Source organism: Panthera tigris, chromosome B3 (assembly GCF_018350195.1).
Source record: "Panthera tigris isolate Pti1 chromosome B3, P.tigris_Pti1_mat1.1, whole genome shotgun sequence".
Lineage (NCBI taxonomy): Eukaryota > Metazoa > Chordata > Mammalia > Carnivora > Felidae > Panthera > Panthera tigris.
This window is the reverse complement of record NC_056665.1, coordinates 16,536,278-16,562,510: the sequence shown is the minus strand read 5'-3', so window position 1 is coordinate 16,562,510 and position 26,233 is coordinate 16,536,278. Positions and strand designations below refer to the sequence as shown.

Sequence of the window (26,233 nt, the reverse complement as noted above, 5' to 3'; positions counted from 1 at the left end):
TTGGGCGATAGTGTAATTTAGCGGAAATTAGAATTAGTCTCCTTTTAGATTTTGTGATTGCACAGCTGATGGAGGTTGCATGCATGTGGCAGAGGTGAAATTGATTGCGGCCTGCATGGCTCAATGAAAGTCAGATAATGTAAATATTGGTTGGGCCTAATTTAGATGAAAAACTATGATAACAGAATGTTTGTTGAGGGAAGGAGAGTTATCGAGACTGGGGCTCTCAAGCTGGTGTCCAGGGTCACGCCGACGTTCTTGGGCTCCAGAGGTTTTGCAAACCTCTCCAAATAGTATGCACAATTTTGTAAGAAGATACCTGTGCGAATTGTTTTGGGAGAAGTTCTAGAGGGTTCAGCAACTTCTCAAGGTTATGGGGGTTATGGGTCTTTAACCCCTTAAAGTTTCAGAACAAGTGATCTAGATTTTTCTTTCTGTGTTTACCTTGCTGCCTGGTAATGGTTCCATTTTCTGCTTCTAGAAGTTTCTGTAGCTAGAGATTTGAGATTTGGTGCTTCTCAGCTTTTTCCTGTCCTGTAAAAGGCTATTACATGTCTTTTTGGCCACCTTCTCAGAGTGGCCAAATTTCTTATAGGAAATTTACTTTTCAAAATTTTTTTAAACATTTATTTATTTTTGAGAGACAGAGAAGGAGTGGGAGAGGGGCAGAGAGAGAGGGAGACACAGAATCCAAAGCAGGCTCCAGGCTCTGAGCTGTCAGCACACAGCCCCACACAGGGCTTGAACTCACAGACCGTGAGATCATGACCTGAGCCGAAGTCGGGTGCTTAACTGACTGAGCCACCCAGGCACCCCTAGGAAATTTACTTTTCAAACCAACCTTTGGGATACATGGTCCATAGGTTAGGTAGCACTTGGAAGTTTAGGGAGATGCTGGAAGAAGGGATAGTGATACAGTCTGATCCATCTTGGAAAATCTGTGGCAAGGCTCCTACACACACATGAGTCCTTCAACTTTGTGTGTATAAAATGTGATCCAAATATAGTTGGCCTATTGTTAAGGCCTTTGTTTGTTTTTATTTTTTTTAACTTTTTTTTTTTTTTTTTCCAGACAGAGAGAGACAGAGCGCTAGTTGGAGAGGGGCAGAGAGAGAGGGAGACACAGAATCTGAACCAGACTCCAGGCTCCGACCTGCCAGCCCAGAGCCCGGTGCGGGGCTCGAATCCACAAACCGCGAGATCATGACCTGAGCTGAAGTCGGACGCTCAACCGACTGAGCCACCCAGGCGCCCCAAGGCCAGACATTTTTCAACTTTAGAATGTTATTGTCCTTCTTGTTCTGGGTTTCACTAAGAACCTTGGGGAAAAGGCACAGAGCTTTTCCTCAGAGACATGCTCATTCCTACATTTAGGGCACATAATTTGAGAGCTTCCATAAATCCTGCAAAACATGTAGGTCCCAGAGGAAGAACTCCCGTTTTAGGCTCTGCTCATTTCTTGCCTGGTTGTACTGCCCGTGACTTTGGTAACTCCAGCTGAGTTTCCAGGGTGGTCTTTTTCAAAGGCCAACACAATTATTTTGCACCCCTGCTGAAAACCTTCTCGTGGTTTCCCAGTGCTTACAGGCTAAAGTCCATAAAGCCCGGTCTCATCCAGGCACTTGAATGCTTTTCGTGACCATGTTCTTGTCTACGTCTCCTGCTGTTGCCTACCTCTCTCTGTATACCCCAGTGAACACCCTGCCTCTTGCTTGCCTCTGTTACATGCACACATCCTGCCCAGTTGTTGTTGTTGTTGTTTTCTGGAACGGCCATGCTATTCTAGTACCCAGTCCCGCCATTTGCTTCTCCTGGCTTGGCTGGCTACCCCTTGAGTATGCTTGGTGATCACCCACCCACCCTTCAGGACCCTTTCGACTCTTCTCAGATGAGGCCACTGTGGCACCCTCCCTGCCCACTCACACCTGGTATGGCGGCTGTTGGCTTTTGTGTACCACCGTGGGCCTTTCTCATTGTAGTTCTGAGCACACTGCAGCTCATCTCTTTGTTTACATGTTTGTAAGGTTACTATAGTCAGAAACTAATTTTTTATTCATATCTGTAGCTGAGTTCCTAGTCAGTTTCTTGTTTAAATTTTAGCTTTGTTGAATGAATGGTTCATTTGGGCTTGTGGGGTACCATGGAGAATTTATTAGCAGGAAAGATTCAAAAAATCTGAAGGGAGAATCATTAGTAGATAATATATAATCACTCTGATCCAAGATAGTCTGTCAAGAGATTAATTCTCTTTCTCTATCATTTTTTTTTTTTTTGAATAGTATTGTATAGGGGAGTGAAAAGAATATCTTGTTTCTAAAAGAATTAAATTCAGGGGAGCCTAGGTGGCTCAGTCGGTGAAGTATCCGACTTTGGCTCAGGTCATGATCTCACTCTCCGTGAGTTTGAGCCCCATGTCAGTCTCTATGCTGACAGCTCAGAGCCTGGAAACTGCTCCCAATTCTGTTTCTCCCTCTTCTCTCTGCCCCTCTCCCGCTTGTGCTCTGTCTCTCAAAAATAAATAAACATTAAAAGAAATTTAAAAAAAAGAATTAAATTCAAATTCTGAATTTTTCATTTATTAAAATTTTTTAAATGTGTATTCATTTTTTTAAAATTTTTTTTTAACGTTTATTTATTTTTGAGACAGAGAGAGACAGAGCATGAACGGGGGAGGGTCAGAGAGAGGGAGACACAGAATCTGAAACAGGCTCCAGGCTCTGAGCTGTCAGCACAGAGCCCAACGTGGGGCTCGAACTCACGGACTGTGAGATCATGACCTGAGCCGAAGTCGGACGCTTAACCGACTGAGCCACCCAGGCGCCCCAATGTGTATTCATTTTTGAGAGAGAGAGAGAGAGAGAAAGAGAGAGAGAGAGAGGGAGAGAAAGAGAAAGAGACAGCATGAGTGGGGGAGGGGCAGAGAGAGAGGGAGACACAGAATCTGAAGCAGGCTCTGGGCTCTGAGATCATAACCTGAATTGAAGTCGGATGCTTCACCGACTGAGCCACCCAGGTGCCCCTGAATTTTCTATTTATTATTAGGTGACCTTAGTGGAAGCCCATTGTTCTACTTAACAATTATACCCTTTGCCTCCAAATTAGAGATCATAAATACACTTTTTTTTTTTTAATATTAGAAGAAAGCTGTTAAGATGGAAATAATACCTGCATGCATGTATTGCTTCGGGTAACATGACATAGAAGTGTGAGTAGCATTTGTTATTAATATGCTGCTGGATTATAGAACTGTTACATTAATTTGAAAGTGAATGCCAAGTGAGAGGGTCAGACCAGGAATAGAAAAGAAGCACCTTCATCCCTACCCTCTTTTCCTGTACGCATTGCAGGCATCACCAATGGATAGCAGAACTCTTCATCCTGGAGGCCACACTTCGTTTCAGACACCTTCTCAAGCAGTCGTGAACCACGGTTGATGATTAATCAAGCCGTCACTCATCGGGTTAAGCTATTAATCAGAGCTGGCTCAAGAGATAAAACCCAGGTGTTGTTTTTAACACTAGAGCCCGTGACCTGTGAAGGAAGCCATGAGTAAGGAAGAATCTCGTTAGTGGTCAGAAGTCCACAGACAAATGCCCATTTCGCTGTCAACAGCACCTATGTTGTTCCATTCACTGTCTTCCTTCGTAATGGTGGGATTTTGTCTGGGCACACGGTTCCTCAGAGTCAAAATGGAATATTCTGTTCTCTTCTCTGCAGCAGGATGTGGCGATGGGAGGAGGGGTTTCGGCCAGTGGGACAGAAGCCACTATGTTCAGTGGCCGTTTCTGGGAACCCTTCTCAGGAGGCAGTCACACCAGCTCTTTGCCTCTTCTCTTCGTCTCTTTCCGCATTCTGCGGCTGGCATGCAGACTCGCCCCAAGGAGCGATGACAAAACAGTGAACTGGGGGAACACTGTGCTTCTCTCTTGTTTAAGACACCGTTCAACGTCGGGGCAATCCGGTGAGAGTCTGCCATTCCCCCTGCCGCTTTGTTTATTTAACCCCCCTCATGGGGAGTTCCAAGCACCTTCAGATATTAAGGCAAAACCCATTTACTGTAGGCATAGAAAGGCCAACAGAAAGACTTTTGTATACTTTTCCAGGTTGGGAAAACATGGCATGTTGATGTCCACTGGGACAGTTGCCATAAGTAGCAGCAGGAATGTGATGAGGCAATGGAGCGACGCATTGGGCAACTGGGATGTCGGATTTTGACTTGGGCCCCGTGTAAGTTGTCTGAAATTGTTCTAGGTACATAGAGCCTCAGTTTTCTATTCAATATGATGTGTACAGGGGCGCCTGGGTGACTTAGTCGGTTCTGCCCCTTCCCCATCTCGCGGTCTGTGAGTTCAAGCCCCGTGTTGGGCTCTGTGTTGACAGCTCAGCGCCCGGAGCCTGCTTTTTATTCTGTGTCGTCTCCCTCTCTCTCTCTGTGTCCCTCCCCAGCTCGTGCTCTGTCTCTGTCTCAAAAATAAATACACACTTAAAAACATTAAAAAAAAATGATGTGTGCACCTGAGGGAAAGCGGGGAGAGGTTTGTGCTGGTGTGGGGGGTGGAGGGTGTGGGGGTATGAAGCAGGGGCAAGACCAGGAGCCTCTCCAAATGGGAGCGAGACCTTGCCACCAAAGCGGGGACTGACCCGTGAGCTGGCAGAGGCCCAGTCAGGGGACTTGTTAACAAGGGACAGCAGACACATGATGCCTTTGTATTGTGACTTTGCCACATTCATGCACGTAGTCAATATGCGCCGTAAATTTTCAACGGTGAATAGTTTTCTGCATTTGTTACGTGCTGCTTGCTTTAAATTTCTGTCACAGAGCTCCACTTTCGCCCTTGTCTTTTATATACTCTGTTTACGTTTGAGTATCTATATTTATACTGACTACAGTAAAAAAAAAGTATATAATAAAGTCATTCGACATCAAGAACAGCTTTTTATCTGCTTTGTCAGAACATCATTTAAACAGCTACGTTCTCTTAATGCACAGTAGTTAAGTAAACTCCAAGATTCCTATCCTGCAATAACCCATTAAATCATCTTAAATACTATGTCATAATGACAACTCGATGCAACCAGATGTGATATTTGGGGATTTAAAAGAAATAGTTTTCTAAAGACACAGCCTCCTGATTTTACGTTCTCGAGGCCGTGTGCACAGCTGTTAAATCTCACTGTTCTACTTTCTGTGAGTGTATATCACTTCTGTTCTGTCTCACGCACGGCATTACCGAAGTGCAAACGAAATGTTCCCCAGGACATTGTGATAGGCACTTTCGTGAGCTCTGCATCGGCCATGATTTAGTTCTCGAGGTGTGATTTTCTCACTGCGGAAATGCACGAATGCGTATGAGCCTGATGCCACACAAAAGCATTAATATCAGGGCGTGCAAGATGCCCCACGGTCTGACAGTCACGGTAAGTCAGCTGAACCCAAAAGGCCAGAAATCACCCCCAGGCTAGACGTAAGGTACAGGTGGAACTTACTAGCCCGCATTTGGGTTAAGCATTACCTCCTGACAAGTGTTTTTAACGCCATCAGCACAGTAACCCAAGACCTCCGGTGTCAGCCCTGCCATTAATTATTTCTAAAAGGTGTCGGCTTTAGAATCTTTGAAGTTTCCATGTCACGTGGGATCGGGAGTGAACTTTTGAACTTCTGATTTTATCAGCTGGTATAAAAGTTGGCACAATTCAAAATTGTGTATGTGATGAACCATCAAAGAGAGAGAACTCATCTGACAGCCATGTTATACACTGTGTGCAGGGAAAGATAATTCCACCATCAAGCAGGAATCCTAGAAATTAGGTCATAACAGGCAGTGCAAGTGGGCCCTAATGAACCGGATTCATATCTGTGGTGAAATTATATGCTGGATAATGTCCTTGGAAACGCTGCCATATTTCAGTCTGGAAAGAAGCCCATTGCTGATACAACAAATCAATTGATAAGAAGTGTCTTTATTGCACTCAATAAAAAAACAGCGCAACCCCAAATAAACATACACGGCTCATAAAACAAATTGCTCACCTAAAATGAATTACACTCTAAGTTTTTTTTTTAAGTAAATTACACAGAATATTCAGTGATGTTTCCACCCACTAAAGAGTAAGATTATAAACAGCACTAAAAGTAAATGTTTCCACGTTTCTTTTTAGTTTAGTTTTTGTTGTTGTTGTTGTTCAATCTACAGGATTACCAAGAGCAAAATGCAAAAGAAAAAAAAAAGTGGTAGAAATTGCCTGTTTCGTGAAATATAGGAAAAAATATACCATCTGTGATTTAGCACAGTCCTCAATATTCCATCTGCGATCTGAACGCGGTTCTTAACAAAAGCTGAATCCATTGTCGTTCAATATGATGTTTTGAAAAGTTTTTCCAAGAAGACGACTTTTGTAAGACGCTGGTATTTTTGGCGTGGAGTTCCTTCTGAATGAAATAGTCGATGTGGCTCTTTGCAACTGTGTTAAGAACTGGTTTTTGTGACACGCAAAGGCTTGAAATTTTGAAAAGGTAGTCGGCCAGAGCTGCCTTCCACCACCTTGTCCCCGGAAAACTTCCTGAGAGAAATGTAGTTTTGAGCCCTGTGTGATAGGTTTGGATTTCTTCATGCGTTAAGATTCAACAAATATTTATTACCAACAATCTTGTCAGAGGGGTTTACCCGTGTGAGTCCAAAAGTATCAAATGGTGTTACTATGCTGCCTTAGGCATTGTAGTTTTGTTCAGTATTTTTGTTTAATGTTTATTTAGTTTTGAGAGACAGAGAGAGACAGAGCACGAGTGGGGGAGGGGCAAAGAGAGGGAGACACAGAATCCGAAGCAGGCTCCAGGTTCTGAGCTGTCAGCACAGAACCTGATGTGGGGCTTGAACTCATGAACTACGAGATCAGGACCTGAGCTGAAGTCAGACGCTCAACGGACTGAGCCACCCAGATGCCCCTAAAAAAACTTTTTTAATGTTTATTTTTGAGAGGGGGGGGCAGGGGCAGAGAGAGAGGGAGACACAGAATCCGAAGCAGGCTCCAGGCTCTGAGCTGTCAGCACAGAGCCTGATGTGGTTAATTAGACAACACAATGGCCCGTCGTGTAGTGACCACCAATGTTTCATCAGGGTGATGCTGTCACCTATGTGCTACCCCCTGATGAACCCATTAGGTGATACGAAACCACACGTGGGCACTCCCATCCGTCACCGTCAAATAACATAAAAATGGGGTTTCTCAATCTTGGCATTACTGGCACTTTCAACTGGATAATTCTGTGTTGGGGGCTGTCTTGTGCCCTATAGGGTATTGCGCGGCATCTCTGCCTCTACCCATGCGATGCCAGGAGCACCCCCCTCCCCATTATGACAGCCACAAATGCGTCCAGAGATTGCCACGTGTCCTCCAGGGAGAAAAAAAAAAAATCACCTTCGGGTGCAAACCACTCCTATGAAAGGAATCATTAAATTTTCACATTAGCAATTGTTAGAAACTATTGTTTTCTTTTCTTTTTTTCCTTCCCTCCTTCTCTCTGCAGGGTAACAGCTCATGATTCGTACCTAGCTTCTTGCAGTAAATGAAAATGTGATGGAGGTTACTGCCGAACGCAGAAAGGAAGAAAAAGTGGGAAGTGGTTTAGGAGAAGCGAGGGCTGCAAGAACTGTTTTGCAACGTGTGAAGAGCAAACAGAGGGGCGGACAACTCCAGTGGCATTGAACACAACCCAGTTCTCCAGCCACCCGGGACTGTTCTGAAACTAATCAGGTTGCCACAGACCACACTTCCTTTCTTCACTCTGGGTCCTTGGTGTGTGTTGGGGGGGGGGGGCGGGAGGTGCGGTCCAAGCCCTCTTTGGTCTGGAAAATACTCTTCGTTTTGCAGAGCTCGGCTCCAGTGTCTTCTCCATTTTTTTTCCGTGAGGGTGTCTTAGGTCCCACTGGTAACGCGAATTTTCTCTTTCTGCTTCCGCGTTGTGGACTTGTGTTAATTTCAACTGAGTGCTTTTCATATTCTGCTCAATATTTTGGTTAAGTGGTTAGATGCCTGCCTCTCTCAAGACGTTATAAAGTTTTGGAAGCTAGGCTACCATCATTGCTGCCTGTGACATCTAGTCAAGCGATTGCATTTGGCTGTGATTAACAGAAATCTGCTTCAAGGAAGTTAAGTGGAGGGGCGCCGGGGTGGTTCAGTGGGATGAACGGCTAACTCTTGGTCCTGGCTCAGGTCATGATCTCACGGTTTTATGGGTTCGAGCCCCACGTCAGGCTCTGTGCTGGTAGCTCCAGCCGATTTAGGATCCTCTCTCCTCTCTCTGCCCCTCCCCCACATGCACTGTTTCTCTCTCTCAAGCTAAATAAATAAACTTAAAAAAAAAAAAAAAGAAGAAACTTAAGTAGAGAGCTTGTTTCCCTTATATTATTAGAAACCTAGAGGTAGGCAGCTGAAGTCACCGGTTCAGCAACTCATCGAGTCTCAACCTCCAAACTTCTTCCGGCATTTCCTTCTTGGTGGCAAGATGGCAGCGGCTCGGCCAGCCACCATCTCTGCGATCAACGAGTTCTCAGCAGGCAAGGGGAGGGTTCTTCAGAAACCAGCACACTTCCCTTCTCTTTGGTCAGCACTGACTCATATGGCAATTCCTGAGGGTAGCAGAGGTGAGGAGAGTGAGTTTTAGCGTCTGTTGTAGAAACTGGCAAAGGAAAGCAGGTTGGAATCGGTTCAAATTAGTTGCCCTCCAATGGCTGACCACGTGCTACTGCTCGTGCAGGGTCCGTGGGGCTAGACGATGCCCCAGCGAGAATTCTTCCTCCTAAGCCCCTTGGCACAGGAAGAACAAACACCATCTCAAGTATTCCACAAAACTATAAATTCGGCCTTAATTTGGCCATTGCTTTAAAAAAAAAAGAGCTCAATAAATATGCATGCCTGCTTATCTTTTGCTTTCATTCTTCATGGCGCAGGGGTTGGATTTAATAAAAGGAATATGCAGGACAAGGCACAGAAGTCCGACTGGGAGGGATGTGGGGAAGAAGGAAGGCACTGGTGACCGATCTAATCGTGTGGTGCCGTGAGCTACCAGGGCCAGGACGACTTTGAAGGCAGAAAGAAATCTGGATGGCCAACATGACCTATGGTGTCACAGTGGGACTTAGATAAAAGGGGTCTCGTGTTAAAACGTGATTTTAAGATTTGTCTGCCAGAGCAATGCAGCACTATTATTTCTTTTTAAGACCCACTTGAAAACTCACATAAAGACATCTAATAGCTATTTGAGATTTAGTGTACCTTTTCTACTCTGGTCTTATGGCTTAGCCGATGGAAAGCCCAGTTAGCCAATGGAAAGTCCAGTTAGCCAATGGAAAGCCCAGAAATTTGTGCTTTAGGCTGTGTGCTTGTGTTTTTTTTTTTTCTCTCCTAAATATATGCATATGGAGATATTTAACCTGTAACCACAAAGTTCCGTAGAAAACATTCATTTTATTTTCTTCTTCAGTCAGTGTGACAATTTAACCAAGAATGGCCAAATTGTTTTCTTTTTTCTTTTTCTTTTTCCTAAATCAAACTCTGTCTATTCAGTAGAGGATCACTATGGGGTTCCATTAAACAAAATAACACATTCTGTTCTGATATTTAGTAGGGCAGGCCTCAACTTCACTGTCTCTGGGATTCATTCGCGGGAATGCTCACTAGAGGAACATTTTCCCCCATCAAGAGATCTGGAGATCCGCATTCCACCTGCCTCCCCTTTCCCTGGAGATTTCTTTTGCTTCCTCTGGTCTTGGGTATGATAAATGACACAAGGCTCCTATTAGCATGTATACAAACTCAGAGAAAGAAAAATGGGGGGGGTAGAAAAACAGTATTTCCCTTTTCTCATCTAAAACAATAAACTTAAAATAAAATAAAATAAAGTAAAATAATAAATTTATATTTAATTGATTTTGTGGGTCTTTCCTCATGAAACGGTAAACCCTATTAGGAAAAGAGACACGATGATAAATTATTGGGGGGAGGATCTTTGCAAAGGTTTGTCATTGGTTGGTAATAACGGTCGTGAGGATGTAAGATTGATCACACCTGGCCGGCTCTCGATTCATTTAGCCCAATTGCCTGTCGTTGGCAGCTGGGCCAAGAAACACAAGTGTTCGCGACGTTTCTATTACATGCAGCTTGTCCCTAATCATCCCAGTGGACAATTAATGCTGCGACATCTATGCATGTGGCCAAAGCACAGATTTATGTTTGCACTACCTGCAAGCTCCTGAGGAAAAATAATTATTGTTTTGTTTGTGTGGGCTTTTTTTGTTCTTTATTATTCCCTTTCAGGCATCCTGGTATTCACTTGAGTGCTATTGCTTTAAGGGATGAATTACACTGTAGAATTCTTGTTTTGGAAAGCCAGCTAACATTCCTCTTATCCTTACTCTTGTTGGTTTCAAAATTATTTCATATCGTAAAAGCAGTGCATTCACATCCCCAGAAGTACACAGAATAGGGAAAAATGATAAGAAACTATTCATGGGCTTGGGCAGGTGCAGAAGGCTGTGTGTTGTAATATTGATGGCAAGAGTGAAAATCTGAGAACTAACTAAATGTCCATCAATAGGGAAACAGTTACATAAATGTTGTCATGGACACGTTAGGAAATCCATGCAGCTATTAAAAAACAAGATAGATATTTTGTGTATTGATACAGAAAGTTCTTTTTTCAAGACCAATTTTTTTTGGGGGGTAAAGTTTATTTATTTATTTTGAGAGAGAGAGAGCACAGTCAAGCAAGGGAGAGCAGGACAAAGATGGGGGAGAGAGAGAATTCCAAGCAGGAATCTCCTCTTTGACAGCAGGGAACCCCAGCCGGACGTGGGGCTTGACCTCACAAACCATGAGATCATGACCTGAGCCGAAATCGAGTTGGACGCTTAACCAACTGAGCCACCCAGGCACCCCTCAAGACCAATTTAATTGAAAAAAGAAACATCGCAGAATGACACAAAAAGTGTGATAACATTTATATTACTAAAAATACTAAACATTTATATATTCCTGTATAATTATGTATTTACGTGAATGCGCAGAAAAAAAATGTCGAGAAAGATGCTCACTACCCTGGAGAGGCCGGGAAATGGGGAAAGTTTACAACAAAAATATATTCAATTTTGTCTACATTTGAAAACCAGTACAAAGGAATTGCTTAAAATGAAGGAGGGAAAAAAAGATCCTGAATCTCCTTACTCTAACAAAGAAATGCCATCAGAATGTTTTGTGATTTTTCCTTCTAATCTTTTATTCGTTTGTATATATCTTAAATAGTGGTGCTCTGAGGGAACATAACATTCAAACCTGTAACAGTGTCTAAAATCAGAGAGGGATGAAAAAGAAAACCAGTGTCCTGGTAAATCCGCTGTTGACATTGTCCTATGTAATTATGTGTTTAGGAAATGCGAAACATCCTTTTAGCGAAAGCCTCCTTCCCTTTGTCTGTAAGCACCCTCCACCTGTCCTTGTCTTTACCTCCTAGTTTCCGAAAGACTTGTAAAATTTCCCGACTTCCTCAGGGAGAGGAAAAGAAGTATATACCAATAGGTGTAAAATAATTACCATAACAAGAAATTTGTGAGCTTTTATCCTATAACTGTTAGCCACTGTTCTAAAGCACTTTGTATTAACTGACCCATGGACTCCCCATAGATCTGTGAGTTAGGCTCTAGGGTGACCATTCTACCGAGGAGGAGATTAGGGACAGAGAAGCTAAGGAAATTGTTGACAGTTATACAGCTAGAAAGTGGTAGACCCCGGGTACAAATCCAGGGTCTATAGCTCTAGAGTCTCCATGGTGGCTTCCACCACACTGCCTCAATGTTAGTAGATTCTTAATGGCAGAAACACATGATGCCATGTGTCTACCTGAGTCTTTAAATTTTACACAAAGGAGGTCACACCATACCTGCTATTGGGCACCTTGATTTTTTTCCCTTTAAAACCTTTTTCCCCCCCAGGGCTAATTCAAAAGAACCGTATTCTTTTAATATATTGCAGAGATTTTGGGGCGCTTGCGTGAAGTCTGTTGAGCGTCCGACTTCAGCTCAGGTCATGATCTCAGGGTTCGTGGGTTTGAGCCCCATGTCGGGCTCCGTGCTGACAGCTCAGAGCCTGGAGCCTGCTTCGGATTCTGTGTCTCTCTTTCTGCCCCTCCTCTGCTCATAGTCTGTCTCTTTCTATCTCAAAAATAAACATTAAAAAAAAAAAAAAACCAAACAGATTGCAGAGTTTTCTATAATAGGGATACAACTCTATTCATAAATACTATAGTCATTTTCTGTTTCTTTTTTTGGCGTTGTTTTTCACTTGTATTGCTTTATTTATGTTTTCTCCTTCTTCTGGGGTCAATTTTGTACCTTGTATTTTTTTCTAGAAAATGCTTCATTTCCTTTTTCTCTGTTTGATATTTCTTTCATTTCTGCTATTACCTTTGTTATACTCTCCCATCTACTGAAAGGGCATATTTTATTGTTGATTTTCTAACTTCTTGAACTGGATGCTTAAGTAATTCATTTTTACTTAGTTCATTATGTAGGTCTTTCATGCCATGAATCTAGAAAAGCACGTTTTTCTCCTCTGATATTCTGTTTAAAAAAAAATCCAGGAATAATGTAAGATGTTGTTTAAAACTTTCTAGTTGGTTCACTTTTTTTCTCCTAATTCACGCCTACACTTTCTGCCTTGTATTACACTTCTTGTTCCTGCCTTGCATATCCTGGTTGATGACTGTCACATCTTCATATTTTATATTATCAAGGTTGGTAACCTTAACCTTGTCTACTCGTAACATTTTCCATAGTAATTCGGTTTTCATTGTATATTCAGGTACATTTAGTGCTCATACGCAGCGTTTTGTATCCAGAATTTAACAACAAACATGGTAAGTTTGTTATCATTTTCATGAAAGCAGGCATGGTCTTATTTTACATGTATCATGAGGTACCTGGCCATTGCTTCAACATTGGATTTTAGATTGTTTCCAGCTTTCCCTTCTTGTGTGTTACACTGCATTCACTGCTTTTAAGGATTTATCTCCAACCCCATATTCTGCGTTATTTCCACAATTAGAGGAGGGCTCACTAGGTGGGAGTGGGAGTGGTTGTTTTGAAGCCGAGGGTAATTTATACCTCTGCTTTGAGCGTCCCCGACTCTTGCAAGAATCATGCTAGACTGCCCTCCCATGGCAGCCACTGTAACTACACTCACATTTCAGTTCTCCCATTGTTTCTCTATTGGGAGCCAGAACCACACCAGTGAGTGCATTCAGGGAGACACAGCTCTCCTTGTGGTGAGGGGGCTTTCTCCTTATTTCCAGAACCCTTTTTCTCGATGTTCAGCATATTTCCTGGACTGAATCTCAGAACCTTTCTCCAAATTGACCCTGCGAGTTGAGATTGACAATGTTGCTTTAAGAGAACCGTAGAGTTTGGACTTTAAGAATCCGTTTTGGAATCATTTTTCCAGAAGATAGTTTTCATGTACTTTCATGTATAAAAATCTGCCTATGATGGTTTACTTTCACACAAAACCCTGAAAATACTTTCATTAAGTTATTACCCAGCAGGTGTTAAACTCATATAGAACATGTTACCTTTGTGCTAAAAAAAAAAAAAAAAAAAAAAAAAAAAAAAAAGGCTTTCTTACCAAAAGCAGACAAACAAACACACAAAAGACTCTCTTAGCTATTTTCAGTACTAATGGGCTGTTGGGCTGGGGTTGACTCATTGACATGCCCACAAGTGAGGTTAGAGAACAATCTGTCGCTATGAAATAACTTCTTCCTACAATGGTGCTGGACGCAAGGTGACCCGAACGGAGCTGACTCTGTGGTCCCCAAATCAGTTCAAGCCAGTACATGGAGCCCCAGTCTTGGCTCTTCCTACCACCTTACCTTCTACACCCTGCCAGCTCTTTCTGCCAAATATCACTCAAAATCCATCCTTTCTCTCCCTCCCACTGCTAGTGTCCTGCCGGGTCCAGGCTGCCTCAGGATCTCACCCGGGACTCCGGCACTGGCCTCCCACCTATCTCTTCCTTTCAAACATGCCCTTTGAGACCCTTGCTTGGTAAAGCAGTCAGGGGGATTTTTCTAGCAAGAAAATATTTACTTAAAAGCCTTCAGCAGTCATCACAGCTCTTGTGGTTAAGTTCAAACTTATTGAAAGAACAGGTTATGCTCTCTGTCCTGCCCGTGGGTTTTTGTGCATACTCTTTCCTCTTCTGGAACATTCTTCTGTCCCTTCTCCAACCCATTCTTAGTCCTAACCTTAGATGTTACTTCTCCAGAGAAATCTTCCTGCATCTTCCAGGTTCCCTGGATTTGTAGCTCGTATGGTTCCCTGGCCCACATTGTCATGTTGTATTAGTTCCAGCTGATGAGTCCCTAAGTTCTGTAAAGTCGGGTATCTTGGTCTTGTGTACTGTATCCACTAGAAATTTTACTTGACTGTTAGTCACTGAGACTGAACAGAATAAGATAAAAGGATGTTTTTCTCACATACCACAATCCTGAGAAGAAAAGCACCTCAGAGCTGGTGTGGGGGTTCCACATTCCCCCTGGAGAACCAAACTCCTTCTATTGCCACTCTGCATCCTTAGGCATTGGCTTTCATCCTTAAGGGCGCCTCATGGTCCAGTATGGCTGCTGGAGCTCTAGCTATTACAGCCATGATCCAGGAAGGAAAAAAGAAGAAGGAGAGAAGGACAGAGAAAGCCTGCACGGCCATTTGTCTCCCCTTTAAAGAGCTTTCCCACAATCCTTCCTGAGAATATCTGCTTCTATCTTGTTCGTCAGAACTTGGTTACCTGGTGATACCTAACTATAAGGTTGGTTGGGAAATAGCCTTCACCTAGGTATAATGTCACCCCAATCGAAGCTGGAGTCTATCACTGGGAAAGAAGATGGGAATGAGTATTTTGAAACAACCAGCAACTTCTGCTCTTGTCGGTATAGTATCTCAAGGTCTACCTACTTCGGTTCCCAGTAGATGTCATGAGACCATGAATGTGTGTCACTGCAACCAAGGGAGCAGACAGCCCTGGGACCCAGAGGGTAAAGGAAACCAAAAGGTTAGGATAGGAAATGTTATACTGCGCTCGACAGAAACCGTCTCCCTTGCGACAATGAGCGTGGCCCATCTGCAAGTGACATGGTGACCCCTGTTTCTCTGAGCTGCTGTTTGCTCCGGGTCCAGCACATGGAAGCGGGGTTCTAGGCTTTGCCCTGTAATTAAGAAGCTAGCGGGCTTCGTTCTCCTCACTTACCCCCGAAATCATTTTCTTCAATTGTTTGTTAGGGCCTGTGCCTTCTCTCCTACTCACTTGCTGCAGAGTGGCGGGGGCCGGGGGAGCCTAACAAGGTAATAAGATAATGTCCTATGTGACACATATGTGGACCCGCAGGCCTGATCGTCAGTAGCTCGGCACCCACCTGGGGCCAGCTGCCTACGGCGGTGCCATTCAAGCTGCTACGTGCCTATGCCTCACCTGGAGCCATTGTGAAATGCACGTCTGACTCAGTCGATCTGGTGTGAGGCCTGAGTTGGGTGCTCTGCTCTTTGGAACTCCAGGACCAGCTCCGTCTGACCGAACTCTGCGGGGGCGGGGGGTGGGGGGGCAGCTGTGCGGTGAGCCAGGGGAAGCACATTCCCTACCCCAGTGGAGCATGTGCTCCCCAGTGCACCTGCCCACATCCCTCTGGGGAAGCTCTCTCTCATGCTTTGGGAGTGTGGCTTTGACCTTCTTCGTGCCTTTGCTTTGCTGGGTCAAGTGGCATCAGGACCATCACTGATGGCCGGGTCGTTTTTTAACCCTTGTATGGCGAGAATCTCCACTTCAAATACATGGAAACCTTAAAAAAAAAAAACCCAAAACAAAAAACAAACACTCATGGAAAAATAAAGTACATAAAATTGGAATCGCTAATAACCAATAAAAACCTTGCAGGACTTGGCGTGGATAGCTCAGCTTTCTCTCACTGCCTGTTCATCTTTGCAAGGAGCTTACATGCAATAGACCCCCAGCCTTCACCTTGTACCCCATGCTCTGAGACCTTTTCTAGGCCAAGGCAGGAAGGGCAGAAGCAGGGATTTTTGTTGGGTTTGTTTTTCAACATTACGTTACATTTTTCTGATTATGAAAACAGTAGGTACTTATTTGAAAATGAGGGGGGCGGGGCGAGACAAAGTCGAAGGAAAGAAATCTCTCACGATTTTGTTTTTCAAAGGCAATCGTTTCAAACATGTTGATGTCTTGAAAATTCATTTTTGTATTTCAAATTCTGTACATTTAGACTTTCTCTTTTTACAGAACTGTGAACTCCTGTGAGAGGCAGTTGACTGGAAGATGGGCCAGGAGAAAGGCAGGTAAGAATTCAGGCCTGTGTAGACATTCCCTGGTGGGAGCCGAGGCCAGTTTGCCAGGGAGCTGGTAACCAGCCCGATAGCTGGGTACTGCAGTACTTTTCTGTCTCTTTCCCTCTGTTACTAATGTGTAAATGGAAGTAATGACCTCGACTTCTTAGCAAAATAGAATACCACAGAGGCATTAAACAAATGAATGTGTTTTCTGTTTAATCTTTGTAGCAACCTTTGAAGGCAGGGACCCATGTTATTCCCATTTTATAGATGAGGAAACTGAGGCCACGACCTTACTGGGTTATGGTGATGATTTTTTTTTTTTTAACATGCAATATACGTATAAGCATATGTAAATTCTGGCACCATTTGTTATAATTGTGGTGAGACTTGGTCTAAGCACTAGAGTTCTGGGGTGGTTTGGAGGGACTCCCAACTCAAAGTAGGAAAATCAAATATGGCCTCTCAGGAATGGGCTATGTGAAGAGAGTAGGGGTGGGAAGGGATCAGCTTCAGGCATTATGGTGCACTCGTTGGTTAGAATGTAAATTCTTTTTGGGAGACTCTAGGGACATCCACAGGCTCTTTGCATTCTTTGCAGTAGGCACGCAAAATAGGTGTGTTGACCGTAATAGCAATACAATCTTCCAGAAGCCAAATCTAGAGCCATTGTTAACCCCAACAGTTACTTGTGCAGATTACAAATGGATGATCCCTCTGGGTGTAGATGTCAGGCACAACGGAAAGGCATCCTCCCTAGACCCTGCTCTAAAGCCTGTGCCTTTGGGCTTGGTCCCCACTTGCCCTTTGTTAGGTATCGTGTTCGGTGAACCCACTGCTCACCACTACCCATCAGAAGTCCCTGGTCATGAGCTCCAGGCTACTGGGGCTTGGGCCTTGAATACAATGACCCCATCTCCCCCATCCCAGACACTGGGGTGAGTAGCAAGGGTGGGTCCCATTGGCATGAAGGCATAATGACCAACACTGGATGCTTTCAAGAGTGGGTTTTGGGGCACCTGAGTGGCTCAGTCATCTGGCATCCGACTTTGATTCAGGTCATGATCTCGCGGTCCGTGAGTTCGAGTCCCGCGTCAGGCTCTGTGCTGACAGCTCAGAACCTGGAGCCTGCTTCGGATTCTGTGTCTGCCTCTCTCTCTCTGCCCTCCCCTGCTCATGCTTTATCTCACTTTCTTGCAAAAATAAATAAACAACAACAACAAAAAGAGTGGGTTTTGGTGGGGGCAACAGGAATCAATCTCTGAAGGCCCCAAGTGCCTGAAGGGAGTGGAAGAAAAGAAACTCAGTGGATAAAACCGGCAAGTTGAAATACCCACAGACAGGCTTCTCTCCTTCCCAGAGATTTCCCACAGTGGCCTTGCTTAAACATGCCCCTTCTTGCACCTTGAGAATAACTTCAGGGAAAATAATTTTATTTGTCCCTCATTATTTTTATGTGACTAATAAATCACATATAATTCTGGCACTTCTTCCTAATAGCAATTAGAATAAACAATAAGAACCATTTCAGCTGCTCGACAATTAGGATTCTAATGAGTGAAATGGAAGTCGTGTGATGCAGATTTGGACAATTCATTAGTTGGAAGCATAAGCGCTTTTAAAAACGAATGATGTCTTGAGCTAAATTATTCAAAACACAGCGAAAAACTGGACGGGAGGGACAGATGCCAGAAACAGGCCATATTCTTCACATTAGAGGGAAAAACGAGACAAATCCTAAAAAGGATCTAAGAATCGAGAGTCAGAATGGTGTGAAATCTTACTATCACTGAAAGGTACAAGCGTCACCACGTATCTGTGTAAGGAGGTGCACTTTTTTCACTGTGCTGAACAGCTTTGGCACTTCGCCTATGTCCCTGATGGTTAAGTGGGTATTTCTCAGCTGAGAAAGATCAGTGAGGTTGGACCACTTACCCGGAGCTACCCAACCAACTGACCGAAATGCCTATCTTTCGACCTGTGCCCCCTGCCCCCCCCTTTTTTAAGTTTATTTACTTATTTTGAGACAGACAGAGAGAATGAGTGGGGGGAGGGACAGAGAGAGAGGGAGAGAGAGATCCCAAGCAGGCTCTGCCTTGTCAGCACGGAGCCCGACGTGACATGGGCTTGAACTCATGAACCGCAGGATCATGACCTGAGCCAAAACCAAGAGTCAGACGCTTAACCTACTGAGCCACCCACATGCCCCACACCCTGCCATTTCCAAAGGCCAAGGTAAATTTCTCCCGAGGGGACATTTTAGAAATAGTAGAAATCGGGGCACCTGGGTGGCTCAGTCGGTTGAGCATCTGACTTTTGATTTCAGCTCAGGTCATGATCTTACAGTTTGTGAATTTGAACCCTGTGTTGGGCTCTGCACTGACAGCACAGAGCCTGCTTAGGATTCTCTCTCTCCCCCTCTCTCGGCCTCTTGCCTGCCCCCCCCCTCAAAATAAGTAAAATAAACTTAAAAAAAAGAGAATAACAGAAATCAACACAGGAAATGCAAGAGTGGAGGTAATCTGTCTCCTTTCTTCCTTCCTCTCTTTTAAGTATAATTTTCTATAGAAAAATGCACAAATTTCATCCAAGTATACAGTTTGTGAGTATCACATACGTGCACACCTGTGTAGCCACTGCTCAAATCAAGAGCTAGAACATGTCCATTATCCCAGAAACTTCCACTGCACCCTTTCCAAGTAATCACATCGCAAAGGCAATTGTTGACCCTCTTTCTATCACCATAGGAAAGCCGGCCTGTTCTTCATATAAATGGAATCATAGAGTATTTAGTGTTTGGTATCTGGCTGTCTTCACTCCACATAAAGCCATGCTGTTGCACGGATCAGCAGATCGTCCCTTTTTATTGCTGTGAGCGATTCCGGGGTATGAATATACCACAGTTGGTTCTTCCATTCTGCTCGTGATAGGCATTTGGATTGTTTCCAGCTCTGGGCTATTATGAATGAAGCTGCTCTGAGTATTTTCATTGCACCCACGTTTTGTGGACATCCACACTCCTCCCTACCAGGGAAATTCCTGGGTCACAGGGTAGGCTATGTTGAAATTCATTAGAGAGTGCCATATGACTTTTTAGCTAGTTCCTTTAAAAAAAATTTTTTTAACGTTTATTTACTTTTCAGACAGAGATAGAGAAGGAGCGGAGGAGGGGCAGAGAGAAAGGGAGACACAGAATGGGAAGCAGGCTCCAGGCTCTGAACACAGAGCCTGACGTGGGGCTGGAGCCCACGAACCGTGAGATCATGACCTGAGCCCAAAGCAGGAGGCTCAACCGACTGAGCCACCCAGGCGCCCCTAGTTACTTTTTTTTTTTAAACATTAGCACTTTATAAATGTTAATTGTCCAACTTAGACTTTACCCACAGGCAAGAGTCACAAAATTTAGAGCAATTTCATATCTTTCGGTTCCCTGGTGACCAGTTGTTCGAATCGCATTTTAACTAAAGAAAAACTGGTTAAGGGCATCAGAGTCCCGTGTTCATCAAGTTTTGCCTGTACGTGTCTGCTAGGAGGGGAGTGTTACAAAATAAATACATAAATAGATAGATAGATAGATAAATGAACGAACTCATGAATGAATGAATGAATGGATGGATGAATCAGTCAATCAATCAATCAATCAGTCAATAAGGTGCTTTACTCAGCAAACACAAACAGCCCTTGGACTGAGCAGAACCTGTTGGCTCCCAGGAGCGATCCTGCGGGAACCGCACTGCCCGCCGCCTCGGGCTGCCTGGCCGCGCAGCGCCACCTAGCGTCGGCCGCGCTCGGTGCCGGGCTTGCTCAGCGCCTCGTTTCCTCAGGGTGTAGGAAATCACCCAGCATCCTGGTGACACCTTTTGCCAAAAGCCGGAGAACTCTTCCCAGCATCCTCGGCTTTCACCTTGCACGGTCCCCAACCCTTGTCGTAAGGGCCCCTGAGGGCGTCTCGCATCTCGGGCCCCAGTCCTGGCTGTACCCTGCGGCTCCAAGAGCATCGCGACCATGGACAGCAGCCAGGGCTGAGCTAAACTGCAGGCGCGTTCCCTCCTCCCCCGATCCTTCCCACTGCGCACCCCTCTGGCCCTTCTGGACCTCTCTGGTAGATTGGAGACTGGTTTTAAAAAGCCTTTGGAGAAGCCAGAAAGGGGAACTGACACCGAGAACTTACTTCTCTTGGGCTGGGTGGGCCAGGTTGTGGGATATTTATTTAAAAGGCGAAAGAAAGGTTTATAAGATCTGAAGAGAAACTGAGTGTATGTGGGGTATTTTATATTTGATGTCCCAACAAGCCTCTGAGGCAGCTATCATTAACACATTTTATAAATGGGGGAAAGGAAGATTCAGAAAGGTTAAGTATTTTTTTCCAAGGTCACACAGCCATTCCAGAAAGAACCAGATCTCCAACTCACCACTAGCTGTTTTCTTCCAGGACAAGGGCACTTTTTCTGATTCTGTGCCTCGCCCCTGCCCCCACCCCGTTTTACTTCCTCCCTTCACCATTCACATCTTGTCCTTCTCTCCTGGATGCTCATAAAATGTTGCTCTTCCTGTTTTAAATTTGTTTTAATGTTTATTTATTTTTCGGAGAGAGAGAGAGAGAGAGAGAGAGAATGGGGGAGAGGCAGAGAGGGAAAGAGACACAGAATCCAAAGCAGGCTCCAGGCTCTGAGCTGTCAGCACAGAGCCCGACTTGGGGCTCAAACCCACGAACTGTGAGATCATGACTTGAGCTGAAGTCAGACGCTTAACTGGCCAAGCCACCCAGGTGCCTCTAGCTCCGCCTGCTTTAGAAGCCACATGTCACATGTTTGGAAGGAACTCCAGTTGGCCCTTACAGACCCCTGCCTGGTTCCTGGCCAGCTGTCCCAAGTCTCCTTGAGAGGCACGGTCTAGTTATGGACGTGCCCAGATCGCCACAACCCTCCCTTACAACGTGCGGCTCTTTGCTTGTACAGAAAAAGAATCCTTCTGTGATTCGAGACGTGTGGTGCTTGACTTCCCCCTTCCCAGGAAGTGATGCTTATAGTGAGGCAAATAGAAAAGTAAAAATCGAGAGGAGGAAGGGTGCTCGAAGTTCATTTAGTTCTGGTGCTGCCACATACTGAGGGAGGAGAAGAGTGTCCTAGAGACGGATCCAGCATGATTCGGTGGTGTGGAGAGCAGAGCCAGGCGGGTTACCGTGTTATCCGGTGTACAAGAGCTGTCCCCGTGTGGAGAGAGACATACGGGGTGTCCACAGGGAGTGGGTAGGAAGATAGGCACAGTGAAACATGCCTACCCACGGGGAGTGGGTAGGAAGATAGGCACAATGAAACGTGAGGGGAACAGTTACCTGTCCGAAGGGCCTTGTGGGTCCACAGGTGGGCCCTTGACCATCAGGGTAGAGGCGCTCTATTGCAGATTGAATTGTGAGTCCCCCACCCCCAATTCATATGGTGAAGCCCTAACTCCCAGCACCTTAGGACGTGACCTATTTGGAAACAGAGTTTTATACAAGTGGTCAGGTTAAGATGAGCTCGCTGGGGTGGCCCTAATCCAATATGACCGGCATTATAAAAAGAGGAAAGTTGGAGACAGGCCCACAGGGAGAACACCATGTAGGGATGAAGGCAGAGGTCAGGGCAAGGCTTCAGCAAGCCAGGGGCACTGAAGATTGCCAGGAAACCACCAGAAGATAGGAGAGAGGTCTGGGGCAGATCCTTCCCTCACAGACCCTGGAAAGAACCAGCCCTGATGATATCTTGAGATCACCATATCTTGATCGCAGACTTTCAGCCTCCAGAATCAGGAGACACTGAATTTCTTTTTTTTTTTTAAGTTTATTTATTTATTTTGAGAGAGAGAGAGTGAGTCAGAGAGAAAGTGAGAGAGAGAATCCCAAGCAGGCTCCGCAGAGCCTTGCAGAGCCTGACACAGGGCTCGAACCCACAAACTGTGAGATCATGATCTGAGCTGAAACCAAGGCTTGGAAGCTTACCCAACTGAGCCACCCAGGTGCCCCGTGAGACACTGCATTTAAAAAAAATTTTTAATGTGTGTTTGTTTTTGAGAGGGGGGGAGGGGTAGAGAGAGAGGGAGACACAGAATCTGAAGCAGGCTCCAGGCTCTGAGCTGTCAGCACAGAACCCAAACATGGGGCTCGAACTCGTGAACGACGAGATCATGACCTGAGCTGAAGTCAGACGCTCAACTGACTGAGCCACCCAGGCACCCCGAGACACTAAATTTCTGTTGTCTTAAGCCCCCTTCCCTAGCCTGTGGTACTCGGTACAGCAGTCCTGGGAAGTGAACACGCGCTGTAGGGTGCTCCCCGAGTTAATGAAGGTGGGGACAAGCTCATATATGAAGAATATTGTCCTGTTGTTACATACTTCTCTGTAGGCGAGGGACTGTGTTCTGCATTTGCTAAAGATTGCAATCTCTGTCCCCAAAAATCTGCGTTCTTCCCACCTAGAAATGACTACTAAATGACCATTGGAAATGTTAAATTCTTGTCTCCCAAACCATTTCAGCTGGAGGGGAAAATAACCTACAATTGAAGGGCCATTTGTCACCTGGACAAATTTAAGGAGGCTCCCACTCTCAGGTGCTGGTTGCCCACTGACACTGCTCGGAGATTCCATGCCCCCTTAAACTCTGCACCCTACATGCCTCTTTTGTCTTACCCTGGTCTAGACCCTGTACATTTGTACCTGGAGCCACAGAGAAGGAAATAAACCTGTAGATACCTAGAAACCGATATATGACTGCAGGAACCGCTGTCACAAAACCTGAGATGATTATAGAAAAGCTTCTTCTGGGGCGCCTGGGTGGCTCAGTCGTGTAAGCATCTGACTCATGATTTTGGTTCAGGTCATGATCTTGCAGTTTGTGAGTTTGAGCCCTACATGGGGCTATCAGTACAGAGCCTGCTTGGGATTCTCTCTGTCTCCCTCTCTCTCTGCCCCTCCCCTGCTTTCTCTCTCTCTCCCTCAAAATAAATAAACTTAAAAGAAAAGAAAAGGTTCTTCTGGACAATTACATAAAATTATTATTCTTTATCTGAAACAAGTTTAACTGGGTGTCCTGTATTTTATCTGGCAACTTTACTTGGATCCAGGCAATTCCCCAGAAAGATTGCTGATATATATATTTTTTCTGGTTCAGGTGTTTTATTTAATTTTTATTCTTATTGTTTTCTAATTAATTTATTTTTTAATATAATGCATTATCAAGTTAGCTAACATACAGCGTATATGGTGTGCTCTTGGTTTTGGGGATAGATTCCCATGATTCATCGCTTACATACAACACTCAGTGCTCATCCCAACAAGTGCCTTCCTCGATGCCCACCACCCATCTTCCCCTCTCCCCCTCCCCCTCCATCAACTCTCAGTTTGCTCTCTGTATTTAAGAGTCTCTTATGGGTTTGCCTCCTTCTGTGTTTGAAACTATTTTTCCCCTTCCCCTCCCCCATGGTCTTCTGTTAAGTTTCTCAAGTTCCACATATGGGTGAAAACATAGGTTACCTGTCTTTCTCTGACCGGCTTATTTCACTTAGCGTAATATCCACCATTTCCATCCGTGTCGTTGCAAATAGCCCGATTTCATTCTTTCTCATTGCTGAATAGTATTCCATTGTATATATAAACCACATCTTCTTTATCCATTCATCGGTTGATAGACATTTAGGCTCTTTCCATAATTTGGCTGTTGTTAAAAGTGCCGCTGTAAACATTGGGGTACAAGTGCCCCTATGTATCAGCACTCCTGTATCCTTTGGATAAATACCTAGTAGCGCTATTGCTGGGTCATAGGGTAGTTCTATTTCTAATGTTTTGAAGAACCTCCACGTTGTTCTCCAGAGCAACTGCACCAGTTTGCATTCCCACCAACAGTGCAAGAGGGTTCCCGTTTCTCTACACCCTCGCCAGCATCTGTTATTTCCTGAGTTGTTGATTTTAGCCACTCTGACAGGTGGGAGGTGGCATCTCAATGTGGCTTTGATTTGTGTTTCCCTGATAATGAGGGACATTGAGCATCTTTTCATGTGCCTGTTGGCCATCTGGATGTCTTCTTTGGAAAAGTGTCAATTCATGTCTTCTGCCCATTTCTTCACTGGATTATTTGTTTTTTCAGGTGTTGAGTTGGGTAAGTTCTTTATAGATTTTGGATACTAACCCTTTATCCGATATGTCATTTGGACTGCTGATATTTTTAAGTGCACACAATAGTATGATAAGGTATGGTATGGCTGGTGAAAGTTTTGGCCCCGTTCTCTAGGGGTTTATATTCCAGGTCCAAAAAAAGGCCATTAATCTCAGTAGATCAAGTGCCTCTAATTGTTTAGGCAGGAATGTTTCACCTCGAAGAATTCCAGCCAGGCTATTTAGACCAGAGCAGGGCCCCATTTGTTGGCTGCTTAAAGAAATGGGGATAATATAGCCGCCTATTTGTTAGGGAATTTAAATGTGGTCCAGCCTCGAAGGCAAGTCTTTCGTGACTTAGAGCTGGTTCCTTGAGGCTTTCTTCAAGGGCTGGTGTTCAGGGACTGTCTTTGAATGCAAATTAAATTTTCTTTAAAAATAATTTGTTCTTAAGAATTGCCCAAGCAATTCTGGCTGACAAGAGCATCCTCATGACAGATGTGATTTGGACTGGTGTCCTTGGCAACTCTACAGGACAAGGGGAAGCCAGGGTCCTCTTGCTGGGAGTGCTCCTGTCCATCCACCCACACATCCATCCTTCCATCCATCTGCCAAACACCTGGGTTAGACACAGATTGAGAAGAGACAGAAAAATGCTACAGTTGTATTCTTCAAGGAGCTGACAGTCTTTTAGGGAAGACAAGCACATAAGTAGGCAATTATAATACATTGTGACTTTGTTCTGATAGAGGTAGGCACAGTGGATTGTGGAGATATTCAGCTGCAGGATTTAATTTAAGTGCAGGAGAGGAAAGAAGAACCACTTTCAGGAGGAAATGATGCCTTAGTAAGTCTCGAAGTACAAGTAAGAGTTACGTAGCTAGGTGATGTATTAGAAGGTCGAGGCAAGAATCATTGGTCATTATTTGGGCAGAAAGTATGGGGTGAGGGCATGTGGGAAGAAGGCAGAGGGAGGAATCAAAAGTGAGTCCTAGATTTCTGGCTTGGCACCTGCCTCCTTAGGTTTAGACCTTCAAAGTAGTCACTTCTAGAAGTGAGTCACTGGACCACAATGAATGTTGGGAAACCTTCAAAATGTTCATTGTCCGAGAGCTTGGTAGATCCCATATTAACCAATGACAAAGAGTCACCTCTACTTCCTGGCATCCAAGACCCAGGAATGCAGACTGAGTTATTAAATACCCACGTGTCTGACATCACCCTACATTTCAAAGGTTTCTTTCTTTCTTTCTTTTTTTTTTTTTTTTTGCCTGCTACTTTTAAATCCATAGTGTCAGAAGTAGAGCATATCTATGAGATCGCAGGTGAAACAGAATGGGCGTAGGGAAAAGGAAGTTGGCTATGTGTTCCTACTGGGTGTAGGGGGGCTGCTGCTTCCAGAGAGCTGCCCAGAGAACTTGATGCATCAGTGAAATTTGGCAGATTGGCTTTGAAAATTGGACTGCGTCACCGGGAGGCACATTGCAACAAAATGGGTGGTACTGAGTTCCATAGATTGTATTTTTGGGCAGAATGTCCTGGATGAGCTTACAGATTGTATTTTCCATGTCTTCATGACTAATGTTTGCAATTACTAATAGCTGGGGACAGTTCCCACTGGAACAGACGTCTTCAGTATTTTTTTTAATACAAAATTAGTCATGTGGATTCCCTGGGACTTGGTGTTTTATTAAGTCTCTCGTTCTCTCTCTCTCTCCGTCC

General features: G+C 44.5%; 1 long non-coding RNA gene across 2 annotated transcripts in view; it reads left to right on the top strand.

The window, feature by feature from the left end:
- The window catches only part of LOC122239395, an 85,325-nt gene that overhangs the window by 37,564 nt on the left and 21,528 nt on the right, over window positions 1-26,233 (top strand). For both annotated transcript variants that reach the window (XR_006218440.1, XR_006218439.1), the window contains exons 2-3: window positions 7,526-7,752; window positions 16,336-16,391. This is a non-coding gene — a long non-coding RNA (uncharacterized LOC122239395). The remainder of the gene's footprint in view (window positions 1-7,525; window positions 7,753-16,335; window positions 16,392-26,233) is intronic.